This window comes from Eurosta solidaginis, chromosome X, assembly GCF_040869045.1.
Source record: "Eurosta solidaginis isolate ZX-2024a chromosome X, ASM4086904v1, whole genome shotgun sequence".
Lineage (NCBI taxonomy): Eukaryota > Metazoa > Arthropoda > Insecta > Diptera > Tephritidae > Eurosta > Eurosta solidaginis.
In genome coordinates, this window is record NC_090324.1 from 133,465,939 (window position 1) to 133,487,932 (window position 21,994).

General features: G+C 41.1%; 1 protein-coding gene and 1 pseudogene across 1 annotated transcript in view; both read left to right on the top strand.

Moving 5' to 3' along the window:
- Positions 1 to 21,994, top strand: part of LOC137235415 (potassium voltage-gated channel protein Shal-like) — a 1,011,987-nt gene that overhangs the window by 850,573 nt on the left and 139,420 nt on the right. The gene's annotated exons all lie outside the window — the stretch shown is intronic.
- Positions 88 to 8,684, top strand: LOC137234547 (exocyst complex component 4-like; annotated as a pseudogene).

Genomic DNA, 21,994 nt, shown 5'->3' on the forward strand with positions numbered 1-21,994 from the left:
TTCCCGGACTTGGTGCTAGCAGATCGGAGGTTCTTTGTAAATGAACAAGTAGATCTTATTCTGGGTGGGGATATTTACGCACAGATAATGCTAGGCGGTATACGAAAAAATGTTTTAGGCACCCTCATTGCGCAGGAAACAGTATTTGGCTGGATATTAACTGGCCAAACGGAAACGGCCAGCCCAGCCGGCAGGTGTGTGTCGTTCTTTAATGAGGTATCGCTGGACAAACAAATAGCGTCATTTTGGGAGCTGGAAGACATTCCCAAAAACCATATTTATACCAAAGACGAAAATTACTGCGAGGAGTTGTATCAAAAAACCACCAAAAGAAATGAGGATGGCAAATATATTGTATCCTTGCCTTTTAAGCAGGACTTTCAAAAGGGTATATCATTACGACCGTCGCTTAAGAGCGCGTGCTCACAATTTTTCAGGAACGAAACCCGGTTAGCGAAAAATCCCGAATTGCATACGGAATATAACCGTGTCGTATCCGAATACGAAACGTTAGCTCATATGGCACGAGTAGAAGAGCATGTTCCGGCAGATACATGCGATACCTATTTTTTACCCCATCACGCAGTAATTAAGGAAGAAAGCACCACCACTAAAGTGAGAGTTGTTTTTAACGCCTCCTGTCCCACTGCTAATGGAATAAGTTTAAATGATGTCCTTCATTCAGGCCCAGTCCTTCAGAGTGATCTAAAAATTCTCATACTCCGTTGGAGATTGTTCCGATACGTATTCAACAGTGACATCGAAAAGATGTACCGGCAGATATTGCTAGAGCCCAGGGACACCCGGTATCAACGCATCGTCTTCAGGTCATCCACCAGCGAACCCATCAGCATATACGAATTGAAGACGGTGACCTTCGGAGTAAACTGCGCGCCCTACCTGGCCATAAGAACCCTTCTTCAACTAGCAGAGGACGTAGAGGAAACCTATCCCACCGCATCGGACATCCTACGACAGTTTATGTATGTCGACGACGTTTTAGCGGGCGGACGCACCATTGCCACCGCCACGAAGGCACGGGACGAAATCCAAGCGGCATTACAATCAGCCGGCATTACAATCAGCCGGCTTCTCCCTCAGGAAGTGGACTTCAAATTGCGATCAACTATTGGAAGGTATTCCAAGATCGCACTTATTAAATGAAAACTTTTTAAACTTTGAGGATGCTAGCATGGTTAAAGCCTTAGGGATCAGGTGGAATGCCCACTCTGACTATTTCTATTTTTCTACGAAACCCATAGACAACCAAGTCGTGTTCACAAAGAGAACAATATTGTCTGCTATAGCAAAATTATTTGATCCACTAGGTTGGCTAGGGCCATTCATTATTACCTCGAAAATCATAATGCAAGGTATTTGGCTGGAAGGCACGGGCTGGGACGAAGCCGTATCTCCCGCGATATTAGACAGATGGCATGATTTTTTAGAAAGCTACCGACATATTGAAAGCATTCGTATACCCCGTTGGGTACAGTTTTCCCCGGTAGCGAGCAGCGAACTACATGGCTTTTGCGACGCTTCCGAGAAAGCATACGCAGCCGCAATATACCTCAGGGTACAAATCGAGAACCACGTGTTCGTAAATCTGCTCTTCGCAAAAACCCGAGTAGCCCCGGTCAAGACTATATCTCTACCCCGCCTTGAACTATGTGGTGCGGTTCTACTAGCAGAAATAGTAGAGTCAGTCGCAAAAAACCTCAATTTTAACATTTCTACAACCTATCTATGGACGGATTCGACAATCGTCCTGGCATGGGTTCCCAAACCCCCATGCTCGTGGTCCACTTTCGTTGCCCATAGGGTGACAAAAATAATTGACAAAGTAGGGAAGGAAAACTGGCTTCATGTCGACTCGGCATCAAACCCGGCAGATCTCGCAAGTAGAGGTATACCCGCTGAAGATCTTATCAACAAAGCCCTGTGGTGGGAGGGCCCTTCTTGGCTTCATGAAGATAGCTCAAATTGGCCTACCCAAGAAACAGAATATACCACCACGTCAGAAGAAAAGCGGGTCCAGGTACACTCATCAATAGTAGATACAGACTCTGATATCCTCACAAGATTTTCTAACCTCTCGAGAGCTTTGAAAGTACTATCCTACGTCTGGAGATTCTTTCAAAGAACTAACCCAAAAACAAGTGCCTCATTTGCGGCGAATTCTTGCTCAATTTCGTCGAGCGAAATAAAAGCAACGACCCAACGTCTGATTGTTATCTATCAAAAGAGGCATTATGGGGAGGAGTATGCAGCTTTAAAATCTAAAAAACTCATAGGAGCAAAGAGCGAGGTACTACCACTGAACCCATTCTTAGATGAAAGGGGGGTTATGAGGGCAGGCGGCCGCCTCGAAGCTTCCGAAGATATCCCGTACAACGAGCGACATCCAGTCATTTTGCCGTATAATTGCCAGTTGTCGCGTCTTATTGTAAAGTTTACCCATAGGATCTCACTCCATGGGGAAAACCAACTGATGCTACGGCTCATCCGCACGCAGTATTGGATACCACGGATCAAGAACATGATAAAATCGACAATCCACAATTGCAAGGAATGCACGATTTACCGAAAACGTGTTCAAACCCAGCTAATGGGAATTTTACCCAAGGAGAGAACTACGTACTCACGGGCATTCACAAACACAGGAGTGGATTTTGCGGGACCCTTCGATATAAAGAACTTTCGAGGACGAGGTTGTAGAGTGTCGAAGGGGTATGTGTGCTTGTTCGTTTGCTTTGCAACGAAAGCGATTCACCTGGAACCCACCTCCGACCTCAGCACCCAATCATTTTTAGCAGCATTTGCGAGGTTCGTATCGCGAAGAGGCTGCCCTAGTAAAATGTTTTCCGACAATGGCACGAATTTTGTCGGGGCTTCTAGAGCACTTAAAGCGGAAATGAAGGAATTCCTACAAAATGCCCGCGATAACACCCTATCCAAGTACTCCCATCAATCCATATCGTGGCACTTCATTCCCGCATCAGCTCCTCACATGGGGGGACTGTGGGAGGCGGGAGTGAAAAGTTTTAAAAGCCACTTCACAAAAATCGCTTCAAGTTGCAAATTCACCTTTGAGGAGTTTGCGACTTTGCTATGCAGGATCGAAGCCTGCCTCAACTCCCGACCATTGAGCCCTGCGTCAAACAATGCATCAGTCCTGGAGCCACTAACCCAAGTCACTTTCTGGTAGGAGGACATCTCTTATCTCCACCAGAACCTGACGCCAGCGAAAACTCTGCCTCAATCATAAATCGATGGCAAAAGTTAAAATCCCTACATCACTCCTTCTGCAAGAGGTGGAAATCGGAATACCTCTCTGAACTGCAGAAAAGAAACAAATGGAGATTTCCCAAAACGAACCTAAAAATCGGGGACTTGGTCGTAATAAAGGAGGATAATTTGTCTCCAAATGAATGGAGACTCGGACGGGTGGTCAAATTACACCCAGTACCTGACGATCGCGTCAGAGTGGTCGATATCATGACGATGAAAGGCCAGATAACCCGACCCTTAGTAAAACTCATCATCTTGCCCTACAATCGCGATGAGGCAGAAGAATCTGCGGCATCCAATTAAAAATCCTTTCTATTGTCTTCCACTTCACGAAATACCAAACTAATGAGTCTAGGTCGTGAGCCGCCCAACTTATAAATCTAGTGGAATTTCAACCAGTGAACTGACAACCTTATCGAAAACAGACGGAGTAAAAGCACTTTTCGATAGCATCAAGTTGCCTTGAATGCATGTTCAAATATTAAAAAAAGGGGGAGAAACACAACTGTCGGCCTTTGCGCGCTCCTTCACCTTTCAATGGTGATTTAATACCTGTATTTAAAAAACTATCCATACCAGTGAAATTCTGATATTCATTAAAAACGAAAGGTACATTCAATAAGACACTTTTGAAAAAGCGTCGATTTAGCAATAATAGCATCAAAAGTAAAGCGGCTAGCTTGAATTTAATGTTGGGAAAGTCAAATTCAAATTCTGTAAATAATAAAAGTAGTATGTTCATTACAAAATCTTCTACAAACACAATAATAAAAACAACCACCGTTGACAATTCAACATGTTCAGTCGAACTTTCAACCTAATGTGTAACGTTTCAGCAAAGCAATTTTCTCAAGTAATCAACGTCACTACTATCAGAAATCACAAAAGTCTCAACAGTTTATGCCACAGCATGAACAAAAATTAAATATCGATTTGAATAAATTAAAATTTACAAGCGATGAGGTAACACAAAGCACAACAAAACCTCCGCGCGGAGTTAAATATGGAAAAGATGAGTCGGGCTGTGGATTCCTCCTTAACGTCATCAAGTCACTTGGCTTTAGTGAGACTACGGAGGAGCGACAACAAGAAAAACTGAAAATTGAAAAAGAATACAAGCGTTCCGATCAACGTTTAAATGAGTTAGTATCACGCCATGACCAACAACTGACTCAGGTTTTGCCATTATTCAGTCAAGTATCGAACGAGATAACAGCAAGCCGGGAACGTATACACGGTGTAAAGGAAAATCTGGGTGCTTGCAAACGTTTGTTGCAGTGTAGATATGAAGAGCTTGTAACGCAGCTATACAAAAAATTCCGCTGCAGAAGCATTCTCCACTTTTCAGCGCAGCAAGTCGAACCGTTTAAATTCGAGTTTTACGCGGGGTATTGATGCTCGCCGTCCCACAGATCGAATAGAAGCTAATGCACGTGTACGTAAAGCGCTAATGGAAATGACTCAAGGATTCGATATAGACAAGTCCGAAGTAATTGAAGATGCGGACTTAATTGATCCAGAATTGAGTATGACCTATTTCATTTCCATTATAGTCGAGTTTTGGGATGTTGAGTAAAGTACCGGATTCGTTTGAGGTATTACGTGTACAAATTCAAACACAGTTGCTGGAAGTGGTGCGCCAAACCACATATCATTTAATTTCGCTCAATTTAAATACAAATGGACGCGATAATCCCTTACTCACACTGCTTGAAGTCATCGTTAAACAATTTAAAGCTATAGCGAAGACACATTCGTTGTTGTTGAAAAACTATTTGTCCGTAGGACAAAGGTCTGCTGTGGTCGGACCACAGCTATACGATTTAACTGATTTTTAGGCAAGAGCACAGTCTGTGCTACGATTGCTGTTAACCGATTATTTGGACATACAAAATGCTTCCGGTGATAACGCTACACAGTCGGCATTCGCTGAACCAACTAATAATATTAATTCTTATTTCCTCCGACGCAAAGTTCCAAGCACCAAAAAGTCGCTCTTCAAATTTGATAAATCATCACAATCCACTGCAACAGAGTGCTGGCCAAACAATTGGGGATGGTACCGTAAAAGAGCATCGACGTAAAGCCTCTGATGTATCCACAGATGACAATCTGACAGCCACAGCACTGGGAAGCGGCGGAAGTGGCAGTGGCAGTGGCAATTTCGCGCATACGAAACAGCACCGGGAAAAGTGCTTATTGTAAGGCCGATCAAAGTGTGATTACGAAGGTATATTTGCCACTTCTGACCTATATGCGAGAAGTTGAAGGATTCATAAGTGCAAACCTGGACAACCATGCCGTTTACATGACTTCATTGGTAATTACATTAAGGATACGTTCCTTTCCAAAGGGCACTATCGTAATTTGCAATTAACCATCGAATCTCTATCGAAAAATCAGGATCCTTGGCGCACGATTATTACGCCAGAAGAAGTGAAAGTAATGGGCTTTTCTCGTCCACTACTGCAGTCCACTGCCATGGTAGAACGGCGTTTGCAAGAGACCAAAACGCTCATACAGGAATTGCCATGCTATTCAGATGAATTATTGAAAATGGTACGCGCGCTATTGAAGACATATCGCGAGATATCACAAACGGCTTATAGAGGTGTTGTGCAGCCTGACTCTGAGGATAAGCGTATTTACAGTGTAGCTTGGCTGAAGGATAAATATATTAGTCGGTTTTTAAAAACCACTTCCCAATTGGACCGATTTAAAGTCGTCTAGCCACCGCGTAAAACACAGCAAGAAGCTGCAACGTAACAATTTCGACGCCTCCGAGGAGGAAAGTCCCCTACAAGTGGAACAACGTAATATACGTGAAGCTGAAATGCTTACTAGTAACTTGGGTTAAGGTGGTATTACACGCAAGAAATTTTAGCTGATACAAGTGTACTAAAAGAACTTACCGTACTTCAAGAGAGTATGGAATGGTTTTCTGGGCGCGTATCGGAATTCGCGAACGAACGACGCAAGCCTTTAGTTAATGGCCTTAACATCTTAACGGTCGAATGCACGGCTACACATCCGACAGCAATAAAGGATGGCACAATTAAAGGATTAACTAATTTAGAGCTGGAGATCGATGAATTAGCCAATACATGTTTGTTGGTGTTACATTTGGACGTACGCGTACAATGTTTCCATTATTTGCGAACTAAGCCCGCCAACAAATCCCACCGTTTTATGGGAACCAAGGACGATGATATTCTTGAGCCCGACCGACAGGTGCAAATGTTAACTAAGTGTTTATCCGAAATGGATGAAGCCTTCAGTGCGGCACTACATCCACGCAAAACGAGGTACATTTTTGAAGGATTAGCACACTTGGCCGCACGTATACTTATTCAAGCCTCTAACTATTTGGAGCACATCGATCAGGCGACAGTGCAACGTATGTGTCGCAATGCGCTAGCATTATAACAAACACTCAGCAATATTACAGCATCGCGTGAAGTGGCATTGGATTAGGCGAGAAACCTTTAAGAGTTGCTATGCAAGGAACCAGATGATATTCTAACTAACATCGTTGAGAAAGGAGCTCAGTTTACCGAAATGTAATATCTAAATGCACTGCAATGACCGTGTAAGGCGCGCGGCATAGTAGAAGCAAATGTTTTAGCTTCATATCAGCAAAACTTATCAGACATTTTGTGTACTAAACCATCTACTGGCACCGTTGTTTAACCTTTTCTGTTGTTTTGGTGTTAAGTTAGCCAAACCATAGAGGTAGAAATTATTTGCTCAAATAATTAAGGCTTCGTTTTGCTTAACGAAATGTACAGAGAAATCAGTGTGCTTTCCTTTGTGTTTTTTAAATTAAGGCGTAATTGCCCATTGCAAAAGCAGGCTTATGTTAAGTAACACGTCATATATACAAATAATGTATGAAAATATTAAGATATGCGCAGGCATAACCTTTAGTGATTCACCTTAAAGGACTGTTCGGTTAATTATTAGCTATTACTATATACATATATACAAAATACTAATATTACAAAGTGGAAATTGAATGCATGCACATACAACATACCCGATGCACTTCGTAGTTCCTCCATTTTTTGGACTACCACCGAAAAGGGTGGAAAATTCATCATGAAAACGATTTAGCAAAGTACTAAAAAATTGTTCCTTTTGATTTCCAATTTCATCGGCAATCCCGTCAATAAATTCTAAAAGTGGCTGTGAAAGCGCTATTTCTAAACATGAAAGCATTTCTTATGCGCTTGTACAGTGCGCTTACATGGTTCGCATTGTTGATGCATACGATTCTAGAAATTTCCACTCTAAAGCATTACATTCCTTCTCATATTTGGCAATCACTTCAGGGGAAGTTAGTTGCACTTGCCGATTTGATGGGCATGTGTACACAGCTTGCTGGATATTATGTAGAGCTTTTATTTGCAATAAGCTCTCCATTGTTAGATTTATATCATTGTAATCACGCGCTAAATATAAAACCATTTCAAATTTTAATCGCCTCATCATAATTACAACGTAAAAAAAAAAAAAAAGAGAAAATAGCTGCCATGCCATTATAAGAGGCCATGGTACGCAATTCCGATCTACATTCAATTTCATTTGTGGATTTGGGATGTGCATGCAAGTCTTTGGCAGCAAAGACCCAAGCGGCCTCAATAATGCAGTGCAGAATTTGTCCTGAAAATAGAAGAAATTAAAAAAAATAATAGTAAAAAGAAATCACAATCGATTTACTATACTTACCGCTGCTATGCCACCGTACGGCCTCGTGGAATTTTTCACAATGACATTTCTCATTCAGGAAATGCCTTTAATAACTAATCAACAGTGATGCCAACACCCATGGCCGCAATTAATGAGCACTTGACTCACCCTGCACCATTTTAGGCCAGAAGGCCAATTGCACCAAATATTCTGGTAGATCGTTAATAGCAAATAAGACGTTGCTATTCAATGAAATACCAATTCAGAACTTAGACCAACTCGTTTACGAATGAATGTATGAGGTGAAAAATTAGTACAAGGGAAAGGGTAATAACCGATCTAACCACCAGTGTAATAATGTCCACACATTAATCCAGCAAAGCTGTGCACCTTGTTAGTGCCCGGCAAAAACGCTGTCGCCATTCCACGTCTTTTGACTAGTCATTTTACGGCCATGGGTTATATTCATAGTCACATTTGCATGGGCGTGGTAAAGCTTTGTGAACAAATTTTTGTTGGTGGGAGCCCAGGGTGGTTTATAGTAAACATCACCACCATTTATAGCAAGGCTCTTCACTTTAAAATACACCCAAACAAACAACCCCAAATCTTGAGCTTTGTTTCTAAGTTTTGTATACCTAATTTTGCATACCTAAATTTGTATACCTAATTTTGTATACCTAGATTTGTATACCTAAGTTCGAAATTTGTACACCGGGTTCTGAAATTTGTATACCTAAATTTGTATACCTGTTTCTAAATTTTGTATACCTAATTTTGTATGCCTAAATTTGTATACCTGTTTCTAAATTTTGGATACCTCATTTTGTATACCGAAATTTGTATACAGGGTTCCGAAAAATTTTAAAAGTCACAATTTTGAGGTAATCTCGTCACTCAGCCACAACCAGATATTTATTTGAAAAGCAATTGACACGTATATAATATGACTTAATGAGTCTATTTGCAGGCATCATGACCCGCTACGGCCAATTGCGCAAGGCATATGAAAAAAAGGCCAGCTATTTCAAGGTCCCATGCCATTTGTGTTCGGCTAGGCATCCGATCCGTTTATGCCCAGTCTACCGTTCAAAGACGCCTGAACGGATGCGCGAAGCTCTTCTGGGCAATTATTGTGGCAATTGCCTCTCCATGGCGCATCGCACGGCTGGTTGCACAATCAACGGGAGATGTCGACGATGTGGCGAGAAACACCACACCACCCTTCACGTGGATGAGCAAACCAAAGCCTCACGTAAGCCGTACAAGTCGCGGAGCGTACAGGTAGAGGAGGAAGATCGCGATAACCTCGAAGGGGCGTTATCACTATACGCCTCCGATATTGAGGCGGAGGAAATGGGACGAGAAACCACGGAGAGGGACACCTATTCTCAACTGGCCAGCATGGTCCAAGAGAGATCGGAACCACTGCCCTTCCGACTCTCCGATAGACCGGAACCACTGCCCTTCCGACTATCAGGGGGATCGGAACCACGGCTCTTCCGACCCCTGCTACAACATGAGCGCCAACAGTCGAACAGAACCCCTCACCGTCGTCGCCGACAACGACAACGCCCCCAGCTGGCCAACAACAACACAAATCGCCGTCACGAAGCCATCACGACTAGCCTGCCTCGCTCTACGTCGACCGCCGCCGATTCTCGAGGAGTCATTGCCACTCGCCAGCTAAGGACGCCGCTAACGTTCCGCAGTGGACGTACCGGGCTGGACCCCGTCGCTGGACCGGTACTGCGGCCCATGATCTCGCTTTCGCCGACCGCTATCGTCAAAATAGAAGCTGGAGGACGACTACATCTGGTGCGAGCATTGATCGATGTTTGTTCGCCGTCAACCGTCATATCGGCCGACTTGGTCCGGGATCTGCGGCTGGACGAAACTCGAGTGGGTAGCCAGACAGGCTGTGTGGTGTGTATGCGGGGGAAGCACGGCGATACCAAACGCATTGCAACCCATGCCGTCGTCACACCACATTTCCACCGAGTGGCGCCTAGTCACAGCCTGAATCCAGCCATCGCGGCTATGTATACACACATCTGTCTCGCCGATCCAAAATTCTACGTCGCGTCGCCAGTACGCCTAGTTCTCGGGGCAGACGTATATGCCGACATTATTCTAAATCAAGTTCTGCCAGCGTAATTCGGCCCGCTCTTGGCGCAAAGCACGATATTCGGCTTCGTGCTTTCTGGAGTATCTAGAGCCTAAATGGTCGCAGATAAATATCCAAAAAAAAAATTAAATTTGAATTTGAATTTACATTATGAATTTTGTAATAAAGAACATTTTGTACTGTTGAAATCATGCGTACAGTCTGTCCATCCACAAATTTCTCATCTTTCTCCCTCTAGATATTGTCTACTCTAGCAGCAGGGCAAGGCGAGGTTGCGTACCGCAAGGGGGCCGGAATGTTTAGGCCAGCAGGCTAACCCCAAAGGAAAATTAAGGGCCAGCCACCCTAATGCAATTTAATAACGAACCGCTTATTTATTACGTCCGTTAGCACAGATACTAAAAGCAAAATTGACGTTTCGTTAAGTTACCCCGCCAAAGGCCTGTTAGCTTTGGGGGTAAACGGAATGCGTGGAAAGGGAACTCCTTCACTTGGATTAAAGCCGCAGCAGGATACGCACGCTCGTAAGTTCTTTGTTTAAACTACAAATATTTCAAACCCACAAAAAAGGTCACTCCAGCGATCGTCACCGCCAGAACGCAGAGTCCCCGAATATATTAAAAGGTAAAACTGTAGCAAGTGCATGTTTGCTTTTTAAACTCTAATTCTAATAATTTTTCTATTGCACCCTCCTTTGAAATAAAATACAAGTGTAATTTTTAATATTAATCACTGCCTTTTATTTCTAACCCCCCTGAGAGAAACTAATCTGGAAGCCGCCAGCTCAAGTTTTCACATATCGTACAAACAAATTCTAGAGTCACCCCTGGTCCACCTTTATGGCGATATCTTGAAAAGGAGTCCACCTATAGAACTAAGGCCCACGCTCTTTTAAAATACTCATTAACACCTTTCATTTGATACTCATATCGTACAAAAAAAATTCTAGAGTCACCCCTGGTCCACCTTTATGGCGATATCCCGAAAAGGCGTCGACATATAGAACTAAGGCCCACGCCCTCTTAAAATACTCATTAACACCTTTCATTTGATACTCATATCGTACAAACAAATTCTAGAGTCACCCCTGGTCCACCTTTATGGCGATATCTCGAAAAGGCGTCCACATATAGAACTAAGGCCCACGCCCTCTTAAAATACTCATTAACACCTTTCATTTGATACTCATATCGTACAAACAAATTCTAGAGTCACCCCTGGTCCACCTTTATGGCGATATCTCGAAAAGGCGTACACATATAGAACTAAGGCCCACGCCCTCTTAAAATACTCATTAACACCTTTCATTTGATACTCATATCGTACAAACAAATTCTAGAGTCACCTCTGGTCCATCTTTATGGCGATATCTCGAAAAGGCGTCCACATATAGAACTAAGGCCCACGCCCTTTTAAAATTATCATTAACACATTTCATTTGATACTCATATCGTACAAACAAATTCTAGAGTCACCCCTGGCCCACCTTTATGGCGATATCTCGAAAAGGCGTCCACATATAGAACTAAGGCCCACGCCCTTTTAAAATTATCATTAACACATTTCATTTGATACTCATATCGTACAAACAAATTCTAGAGTCACCCCTGGCCCACCTTTATGGCGATATCTCGAAAAGGCGTCCACATATAGAACTAAGGCCCACGCCCTTTTAAAATTATCATTAACACATTTCATTTGATACTCATATCGTACAAACAAATTCTAGAGTCACCCCTGGTCCACCTTTATGGCGATATCTCGAAAAGGCGTCCACATATAGAACTAAGGCCCACGCCCTCTTAAAATACTCATTAACACCTTTCATTTGATACTCATATCGTACAAACAAATTCTAGAGTCACCCCTGGTCCACCTTTATGGCGATATCTCGAAAAGGCGTTCACATATAGAACTAAGGCCCACGCCCTCTTAAAATACTCATTAACACCTTTCATTTGATACTCATATCGTAAAAACAAATTCTAGAGTCACCTCTGGTCCATCTTTATGGCGATATCTCGAAAAGGCGTCCACATATAGAACTAAGGCCCACGCCCTTTTAAAATTATCATTAACACATTTCATTTGATACTCATATCGTACAAACAAATTCTAGAGTCACCCCTGGCCCACCTTTATGGCGATATCTCGAAAAGGCGTCCACATATAGAACTAAGGCCCACGCCCTTTTAAAATTATCATTAACACATTTCATTTGATACTCATATCGTACAAACAAATTCTAGAGTCACCCCTGGTCCACCTTTATGGCGATATCTCGAAAAGGCGTCCACCTATAAAACTAAAGCCCACTCCCTTTTAAAATTATCATTAACACTTTTCATTTGATACTCATATCGTACAAAAAATTCTAGAGTCACCCCTGGTCCACCTTTATGGCGATATCTCGAAAAGGCGTCGACATATAGAACTAAGGCCCACACCCTCTTAAAATACTCATTAACACCTTTCATTTGATACACATATCGTACAAACAAATTCTAGAGTCACCCCTGGTCCACCTTTATGGCGATATCTCGAAAAGGCGTCCACCTATAGAACTTAGGCCCACTCCCTTTTAAAATTATCATTAACAAATTTCATTTGATACTCATATCGTACAAACAAATTCTAGAGTCACAGCTGGTGTCCACCTTTATGGCGATATCTCGAAAAGGCGTCCACCTATAGAACTAAGGCCCACTCCCTTTTAAAATACTCATTAACACCTTTCATTTGATACCCATAGCGTACAAACAAATTCTAGAGTCAGGCCTGGTCCACCTTTATGGCGATATCCCTAAATGGCGTCCATCTATAAAACTATGGCCGACTTGCTCTTAAAATACTCTTTAATACCTTCCATTTGATACACATGTCATACAAACACATTCCAGGGTTACCCTAGGTTCTTTTTACAACATGGTGATTTTCCCTTACTTTGTCTCCACAGCTCTCAACTGAGTATGTAATGTTCGGTTACACCCGAAGTTAGCCTTCCTTACTTGTTTTTATTTAACTTTGTATTTTAGTTACTTTGCACTTTTTAATTTTCAAAAGTTTTATCAATATTTCAATTTTCAATATTGATTTTTCAATTTTCAAAAATTTTGATGGATGGTAAAAAATTAAAAAAAAGACATTGGCGAATACTTTGAGGCGTATTCGTTATTGAATAAAAGTTTCTTTATATATAAAGTCAAAAGTGGTTTTAATTGCCACAATGGCATCCAAAGATTCGTCGCAATGAATCTGGTCATCTATTTCTTCTGTCCTATAATCCGTCACTATTGCTGTCCTTGTAAGGTTCTCGATTTGTCTTTTCAAATCCGAGGCCTCCAATCTAAGAGAAGCATTGGTAGATGATATCACTCTGGTTATAATTGCCTCATTATCTGTATTTACTGTCATCTTAGAAAAACTCTCAATCAAACGGTCCAGAATGTCGCACAAACCAATAAAATGATTTCCTCCTTAATTTAGTTCAAATTAATAAAATAACTTTCTCTTCAATCTTTGTTTATTCTTCAAATACGGGCACTTTTTTCATGGTTATTACCACAATAATTGCAATAGTAAAGTCTTTCGTAACGGGCCGGCTTGGTTTATTGCCCATACAAACGTTTAATTTATTTTTAAATTTTATGTAAATATTCTTAGTTATAATTCCTATTTTTAATGTAAATACATATCTTGTAAACAACCAGCGACTCACTGTATTTGTCCTTTTGCAGTTGTCCTCTTTTATCTGGATTTGCTGATGATATCAAAGAAATGCAGCTGGGTGCGCTCTGGTGTATGTTTCAATAATAGATAGGCAGTTTTTAAAAAATAAACCTCCTTGCTTGGTGCGTCAATCCAAAATCTGTTCATCTTTATTCATCTTCTCTTATTTATAACTTATTTACTTACCACTACATAAAATTGTTATGTGCTTAAGTTCTAAGTAATGTGGAGCTTTAATATTTATTTAAAACTAATTTTATCATGCGATGAAATAGGTTTAACCTTGAAATGGCTTGCCCTTGATAATAAAATAGCCAACTGGATATTTGAGTTATTATTTACTTTAGCTTTTCCTGTTTAAATTAAAAATGTTGAGCTTAGGATATATGAGATATTGATTACTTTAGCTCTTCCTGTTAGATTAAAAATGTGTGGTTACTAATTGCCAGTGTGGCAAAGAATATTTGACTCATGTGCCTAAGTGGCTCATTGAAGCTATATTTGTTTACTTGGCGGGTAAGTGCTATGGGTGAATGGTGGCGTTAACTTACATACCTGAAAGGGGCATGCCCATAGCGACCCTTGCGGTTTCTTACTTAGATCCCCATGCTGGCCTAACTCTAATATTTGCTGAAAAAAATTTCTCTACCGTTAGATTTAACATGTTGGTCCACAACTGAAAATGAATTGAACGTAAACATTTTTATAAAATTGTTACTGTTAGGTGAGGTTATGTTGAACTGGCCGGTCCATGAGGACCTCACATAGACTGAATGAGTCTGTAGTGTTACCAAAATTTGTTTAATGACCAAACTTAAAAATCCTTTCAAAAACCAGTACATATGTTATAAAATACCTCAGTTCTCTTGGCAAATACTAGAAGCTTTCTAGGAATTATGCCACTTGCCGCTTTTAGATCTGACAACTGTTTCACTCCTAATAGCTGGAGTCTTGGCCTCGCAAGCACAGGACACAAGCACAAAACGTGCTCGATCTTTTCCTCCTCCAACCCACACTTCTTACATCTGATATCACTGAAGGCATGTGACGCAAGAAGGCAGTGTCCAGTTAGAATACCCGTCATGAGTCTACAGTCCTCTCTTTTGGATGATAGAAGCAACCTTGTTAGTCTAAGCTTGAAAGACCTATACATAATCTACGACACTTTACAGCTCCGCGCTTGAACCCAATCCTTTCCCGCTTGGCCGATTATTTGCACCTATCGCCTTCTCTTAATCTCGCCAAATCTAATTGGGACGCCTACGGAAGAAGCTTCAAGGGATGCGCCCTTTTTAGCTAGTTTATCTGCTTTTTAATTCCCATCTACTCCCATATATCTTGGACCCAATATAGATGTATGCTTTTCCCGTTCCGATTCTTTCCAGGATTGCTTATACTCCAACACACTTTTAGATGCTGTGCTATGCGTGAATATTGCCTTAATTGCTGCTTGACTGTCAAAGTTAACACGGCTGCAGTTTAAGCTATTCTCTTCGATTCTCTTCGAGTGTTTCTACTGCTTTGGTTACGGCTAATACTTCCGCTTGGAAAACGCTATGGTGATCTGGCAGCTTTTAGGATCCGTTTATTTCCGGATCAGCACAGTATACCGCAGACCCTACTGCTTCCACTACATTGGAACAATCTGGGTACACATGTGTCGCCTTTTACGCCATTTTAGCACCCTTGCGGCAACCATCTACGTCTATTGTGGGTCTGTGATCTCCCCCGAAGCGCAGATAAGGAATCACTTAATCTGTTCGCCATTTAATTGATGACGCTATACTACTATGGGCGTACGGTCTGGGCTCAAGCTTCCACGAGCCACTGAGCCTCGGTACAATTGTTAAAGCTATGTTATTTGTTACCAGGTCTACAGGTGGAATGTGCAGAATGGCATACAGTACAGCGGTCGGGGTTGTTTTCAGGGTTCCCGTAATGCTAAGCAAAAGAAGTTTGCATACCCCCTCTAATTTTTTGAGGTAGTTTCTTTTTTGTGTGGCTTTCCACCTCCATAGTATAGGATATTAGCATTATTTTACATGCATAAAGTGCCGTCGATACCTTCTTGACCCTCTCCTCCACGTTGAGCTTCCATGATAGCTTACTGTCCAGGATGATTCCTATATATTCTGTGAAAGTTTCTTCCTGTAGGGTCACCCTTCCTAACTTAGGTCTGGTCTGATTCGGTACCTATGACCTCTTAGTAAACAAGACCATATCCGTCTTCTCAGCGTTGGCTGTCAACCCGACATTAGATGCCCAGATATGAATATCCCGAAGCGCGCGATCCATCAAGATTTGGAAGGCACTTTACACTTATGACAATTGCAACGTCATATGTACATAAGCAGTCGTGCCGAACAGACGTGTTTGTTATCGCTCTGCAAACTTTACTTTATTTTAACTGGTTTTCTATTTTTTCTGCCAATATTGGTGCAATGGATAGTTTCTGTGTTAAGTGTGATACGATTTTTCGCTTTTGTAAAAAATTCTTCCTTTCTTTGTGAAGGCAACATTTCCACATATGATGTAGAATTGCTTATTACAAGCTATGTAAGGCATATGATAAAAGTTTCGGCCGAAGTGAGACTCTGATTGTGCGGTGCGGTGGCTTTTGTAAAAAATTCTTCCATCGTACATGCTATGAAGGCAACATTGCTATATACGATGTAGAGTTGCTAACTAAGAACCGTCATCTCAGTTACTTGTGTACTGAATGCTTAAATTCCTATGACAAGCTTTATAAGGCATATGACACCGTCTTGGCGTCACATAAAGTTGGCCTAGAATCTGCCTTGTTTGCAATTGATATGAAATTTAAGCTTTTGATTGAACAAATTGCAGAAATAAAAAATGATATGAACACTCATGTTAAATAAAAGCGAATTCTAACAAAAACAACGACAGATGGTATCAACAAAACATCAAGTATTGTCAGCTCTCTCAATGCTTCGAGAACAGTGATATTAAGAGTTGCGCGCTTACACATGCTGTGTCGTTTTTTCGACCGATCACCTGTTTTTGAAAGTGCTAATACTGCTGTAAATAACAGTGGGCCATCGTCTACATTGCTTTCTACTGCTAACTCTGATAATGAAAAGAGTAATATGTCTTACGTCCAACAGCTCGCGGCTCCAGCTAATGCCAATGCTGCTGATACTGCTAATGCTGCTGATATTGTTAATGATTCGACTGCTAATAACATTGCTGTTAACTTTAAGGCTAATGACCAGTGCCCGGATTCTGTTGACTTGTCAACTTTTTTTCGGTGCACGGAATACGTCTCTGGAAAATCCAGAAATCTCTCTCATCTTATCTAGATTTTAAAAGCGAAAGGTTTTTAGGTCAACTTTTTGCATTTTCTCCGTTTTTTTTTGCTTATGGGTAATTTTTCTTTATTTTAGAAATATTTTTGGACATTTTTATCTTTAACTTGGGCAACTTCGATTTATGTTTGTAAAATTGCCAAGTTCTGAAAGTTTACTTTGCAACATAGGATAAAATTGGCAAACAAAAAAATATGGCAACTTTGCACCTTTTTGTAGTTTACCTTGTTATCTCTTTCTATCTAATTTTACTTCAATTGGTAACCCGGAAATGCTTAAATGTTTGTTTTGGTGTGCGGTGTTGTTCTCTGCTGCCGATTAATGTACCGTTTTTCGAATGCATTTGAAACTCTAAGTAAAATAACAAAATAAGAAACCATTTTCCGCCATTAATAAATTGGTTGAAAAGTTTGTTCGCGATATTTAAATTAGCGGCTCGTAGTTCTTTTTGTGGTTTGCGTACTTGAAGTTCGAAATAAAATATGCCAAAACAGAAGTCATCGAAAGCCAGTCACTTAAAAAAATTGGTTGATGAATTTGGCTGTGAAATATTTTCTACTGACGACGCAATATTATTTTGTAAAGTTTGTGAAGTTAAAGTTTTGGCCGATAAGAGATTTACAGTTCAGCAACATATAGGTCGCGAAAGGCACAAGCATGGATTGGAGCTCATGGATAAAAAAAAATCCAAGCAAATGCTCTTGATCGACGCTGCATCAACAAGTACCAGAAACAATGACTTTTTCAGGGACTTATGCGACGCATTGGTTTCATCTGACATCCCAATTGGTAAACTAAATACTTACTTACTTAATTGGCGCTTAACGGTCTAAACGGTTATGGCCGTCCAACAAGGCGCGCCAGTCGCTCCTTCGCTCCGCCAACCGGCGCCAATTGGTGACACCAAGGGAGTTTAAATCGTTTTCCACCTGGTCCTTCCAACGGAGTGGGGGCCGCCCTCTACCTCTGCTTCCGTAGGCGGGTTCCGATAGAAACACTTTCTTGGTCGGAGAATCATCTTTCATTCGCATAACGTGGCCTAGCCAGCGCAGCCGCTGCGTTTTAATTCGCTGGACTATGTTGATATCTGCGTATAGCTCGCACAGCTCATCATTAAATCTTCTTCGGTACTCGCCATCGCCAACGCGTAGAGGTCCATAAATCTTTCTAAGAACTTTTCTCTCGAACACTCCCAAAGCAGCTTCATCTGCTGTTGTCATGGTTCATGCTTCTGCCCCATATAGCAGGACGGGTACGATAAGTGACTTGTAGAGTATGATTTTTGTTCGCCGAGAGAGGACTTTACTTTTCAATTGCCTACCTAGTCCAAAGTAGCATTTTTTGGCAAGATTGATTCTTCGCTGGATTTCAGTGCTGATGTTGTTGCTAGTGTTGATGCTGGTTCCCAAATAAACGAAGCCTCTTACTATTTCGAAATTATGGCTGCCAACAGTAGCGTGGTTTCCAAGGCGCATATGCGCTGACTCTTTGCTCGATGACAGCAGGTACTTCGTTTTGTCCTCATTCACCACCAAACCCATCTTTACCGCTTCTTTTTTCAGGTTGGAGTAAGCAGAGCTAACAGCGCGGGTGTTTAGGCCGATGATATCAATGTCATCAGCATATGCCACTAATTGCACGCTTTTATAGTATATTGTTCCAGTGCGGTTAAGTTCTGCAGCTAGTATAATTTTCTCCAGCATCAAATTAAAGAAATCGCACAATAGGGGGTCACCCTGTCTGAAACCTCGTTTAGTTTCGAACGGCTCGGAGAGGTCCTTCCCAATTCTGACTGAGTTGATGGTGTTGCTCAACGTCATTTTGCACAGCCGTATAAGTTTTGCGGGGAAATCAAATTCAGACAAAGCGGCATATAGGCAGCTCCTTTTCGTGCTGTCGAATGCGGCTTTAAAGTCGACGAAGAGGTGATGTGTGTCGATTCTTTTTTCACGGGTTTTTTCCAAGATTTGGCGCATTGTGAAAATCTGGTCGATGGTAGATTTACCAGGTCTAAAGCCGCACTGATAAGGTCCAATCAGCCGGTTCACGGTGGGCTTCAATCTTTCGCACAATACACTTGAAAGGACCTTATATGCGATATTGAGAAGGCTGATTCCACGATAGTTGGTGCATTTGCAGTATCCCCCTTCTTGTGGACTGGGCAAAGAACATTTAGATTCCAACCGTCGGGCATGCACCCTTCCGCCCATATTTTGGTAAGAAGCTGCTGCATGCGCCTTACCAACTCCTCGCCACCGTACTTGAATAGCTCCGCAGGCAATCCATCAGCGCCCACGGCTTTGTTGTTTTTCAATCTAACTAAACTAAATAACGTTCCTTTAAAAAAATTTGGGGAAGCTTACACAGGACGTAAGATACCCGACGAATCTACTTTGCGCAAAAACTACTTACCGCTCTGCTATGAGTCAAAAATAAATAATATAAGAGAGTGCATTGCTGGAAGAAAAATATTCATATCAATGGACGAAACAAGCGACGTTGAAAGCCGTTATATTGCCAACGTTATAGTGGGTACCATGGGGCTAGGCGAGCCATGTCAGGCGTACCTTCTTCCATGTAAAATGATCGAGAAAGTGAACCATACCAGCATATGTCAACTCTTTCACAAAGCGATGACTTTACTTTGGCCAGATGGTAAGAGCACATTTATATTTTGGAATTATCCTACATACATTCATGCATATATTTGTATCATATTAAATTTTTTATTTTTTTGCAGGTATTCGACATGATGACGTATTGCGTTTTGTGACAGATGCTGCTCCTTATATGGTCAAAGCAGGCAAATCTATTAACAGTTTTTATCCTAAAATGATACATGTCACTTGCCTCGCTCACGCTTTGCACAGGGCTGCGGAGGAAATAAGATCGATCTTTCCAGTCGTGGATGGGCTGATATCAAAAACAAAAAAGATTTTTATTAAAGCACCGTCACGAAAAGATCAATTTAAAATATTTGCTCCTGGAGTGCCTTTCCAACCAGAGCCTGTAATCACCCGTTGGGGTACGTGGTTAAATGCATGTACATACTACTGCGAACATTTCGAGAAAGTGGAAAATGTTATTAATTCGTTTAATAACCATGATGCTAGAGCTATAAGCTGGAGTCATTGGTGCCGTATGTCGTATCGCTGTATCCGTATCCCTAACGTAATCAGCTGTTTATCGTTACGACAGTAAACCAAACCCCAATTGGTTGGCTACGATACGGTTACGACCTTAGCGGCACCAATAATCGATTGCATTGATTCTCATAAGGTTGGTCGAATCAGCTGTAAAAAGGTTACCGATACGGTTACCGATAAAGCACCAATGTCTCCAGCAATAGAAGAGACTCAGCAGCTTTTTAAAAATAATGAATTGAAGGGCCAGTTAGCGTACATAAAAAATAACTTTTCATATATTAAAAAACCATAGAATCCCTTCAATCCAACCATTTATCTTTAGAAGAGGGTGTGAATATGATGGAATATCTGGAAAGAAAATTTAATGATGTACATGCGGTTGCAGCTAGAAATGTATATTGTAAACTAAGACAAGTACTACATAAAAATGTTGGTTACAAAATTTTAAAATCCATTGCAAATGTTTTAAATGGGGAATATTTTAACACAATAAATTTTAGTGTATTAACATCAAATGAATTTGCTTTTTCAAATATTCTCCGCTATCTAGTGCTGACGTAGAAAGAAGTTTTTCTATGTACAAAAACATATTATCCGATAATAGAAGATCTCTTACTGTTGACAATTTTAAAATGTATCTTGTTATTTATTGTAACAAAAAGCTTTAAAGTGCAATAAAAATTTAAAACAATTCAAAAATATAAAATTTTTTCAGATCATCTTTTCTTTTTTTAGGTAATTTTGAAGGATTTTTTAAGTCAATATGTAATTTTTTTTGAGTAATTTTTGGCTGTTCTTTAGGTCAACAAAATCCGGTCCTTGCTAATGACATTGCCAAAAAAACTGCAAATGCCCACGCTGTTACTAAACACAAAGCCGCTGTTAAAGTCAACACGAATGCTAAACCTAATACTGAGAACACGAACTTTGTTAACTATGCCACTGCAAGTGCCAATGGAAATACCATTGCTGCTATTAACGCCACTAACGCAGCTGCTAACCCTGGTGATGAGGGAGCTGGTAAGAAACCTAACAAGAAACCCAACACCCAAAAACCTGCTGCAAGTTCCGCCGCACCCACCTTAAATTTATCTGTATCGTCTTCACAAACTGGATCTGACATTCGCGGAGAGGGCCCTGATGCCCCTAGGGCTGTGACTGCCGTGCCGCCTCGTAGAGCAATTTTTTTCTCAAGGCTGCACGCTTCACTGACGGAGATGATATTAAAAAATTAATTTTTTCTAAACTTAATCTTACATCTGTTCATATGGAGCTCTAAATTTAATTTTAAACCTCTTTTAAAATATCGGTTCCTGATGCTTTTATTGATACAATATTGGCTCAATCTTTTTGGCCTGGACGTTCTGTTGTACATTTATACACCAAAAGGTCAAAAAACTTGATTTCCAAAACCTTAACGGTGCCCCAAACGTGAATGTAGACTTACTCAGCTTAACTATAAATTACCAAAACGTTCGCGGTTTAAGCTCGAAACTAAATATTGTTTTTCATAGTGGTTTTACTTTTAAAGCTCAAGTGATAGCATTTACAGAGACCTGAGACAACCTAGGCGTAGTCACCCGTCACTTATCCCTAGAGTGGCGGCGTCACCCCTCATGCACTTCAAAATTCTGCAGTTCAACTGTAATGGACTAACTGGGAAGATTACGGAGATAGTCGAT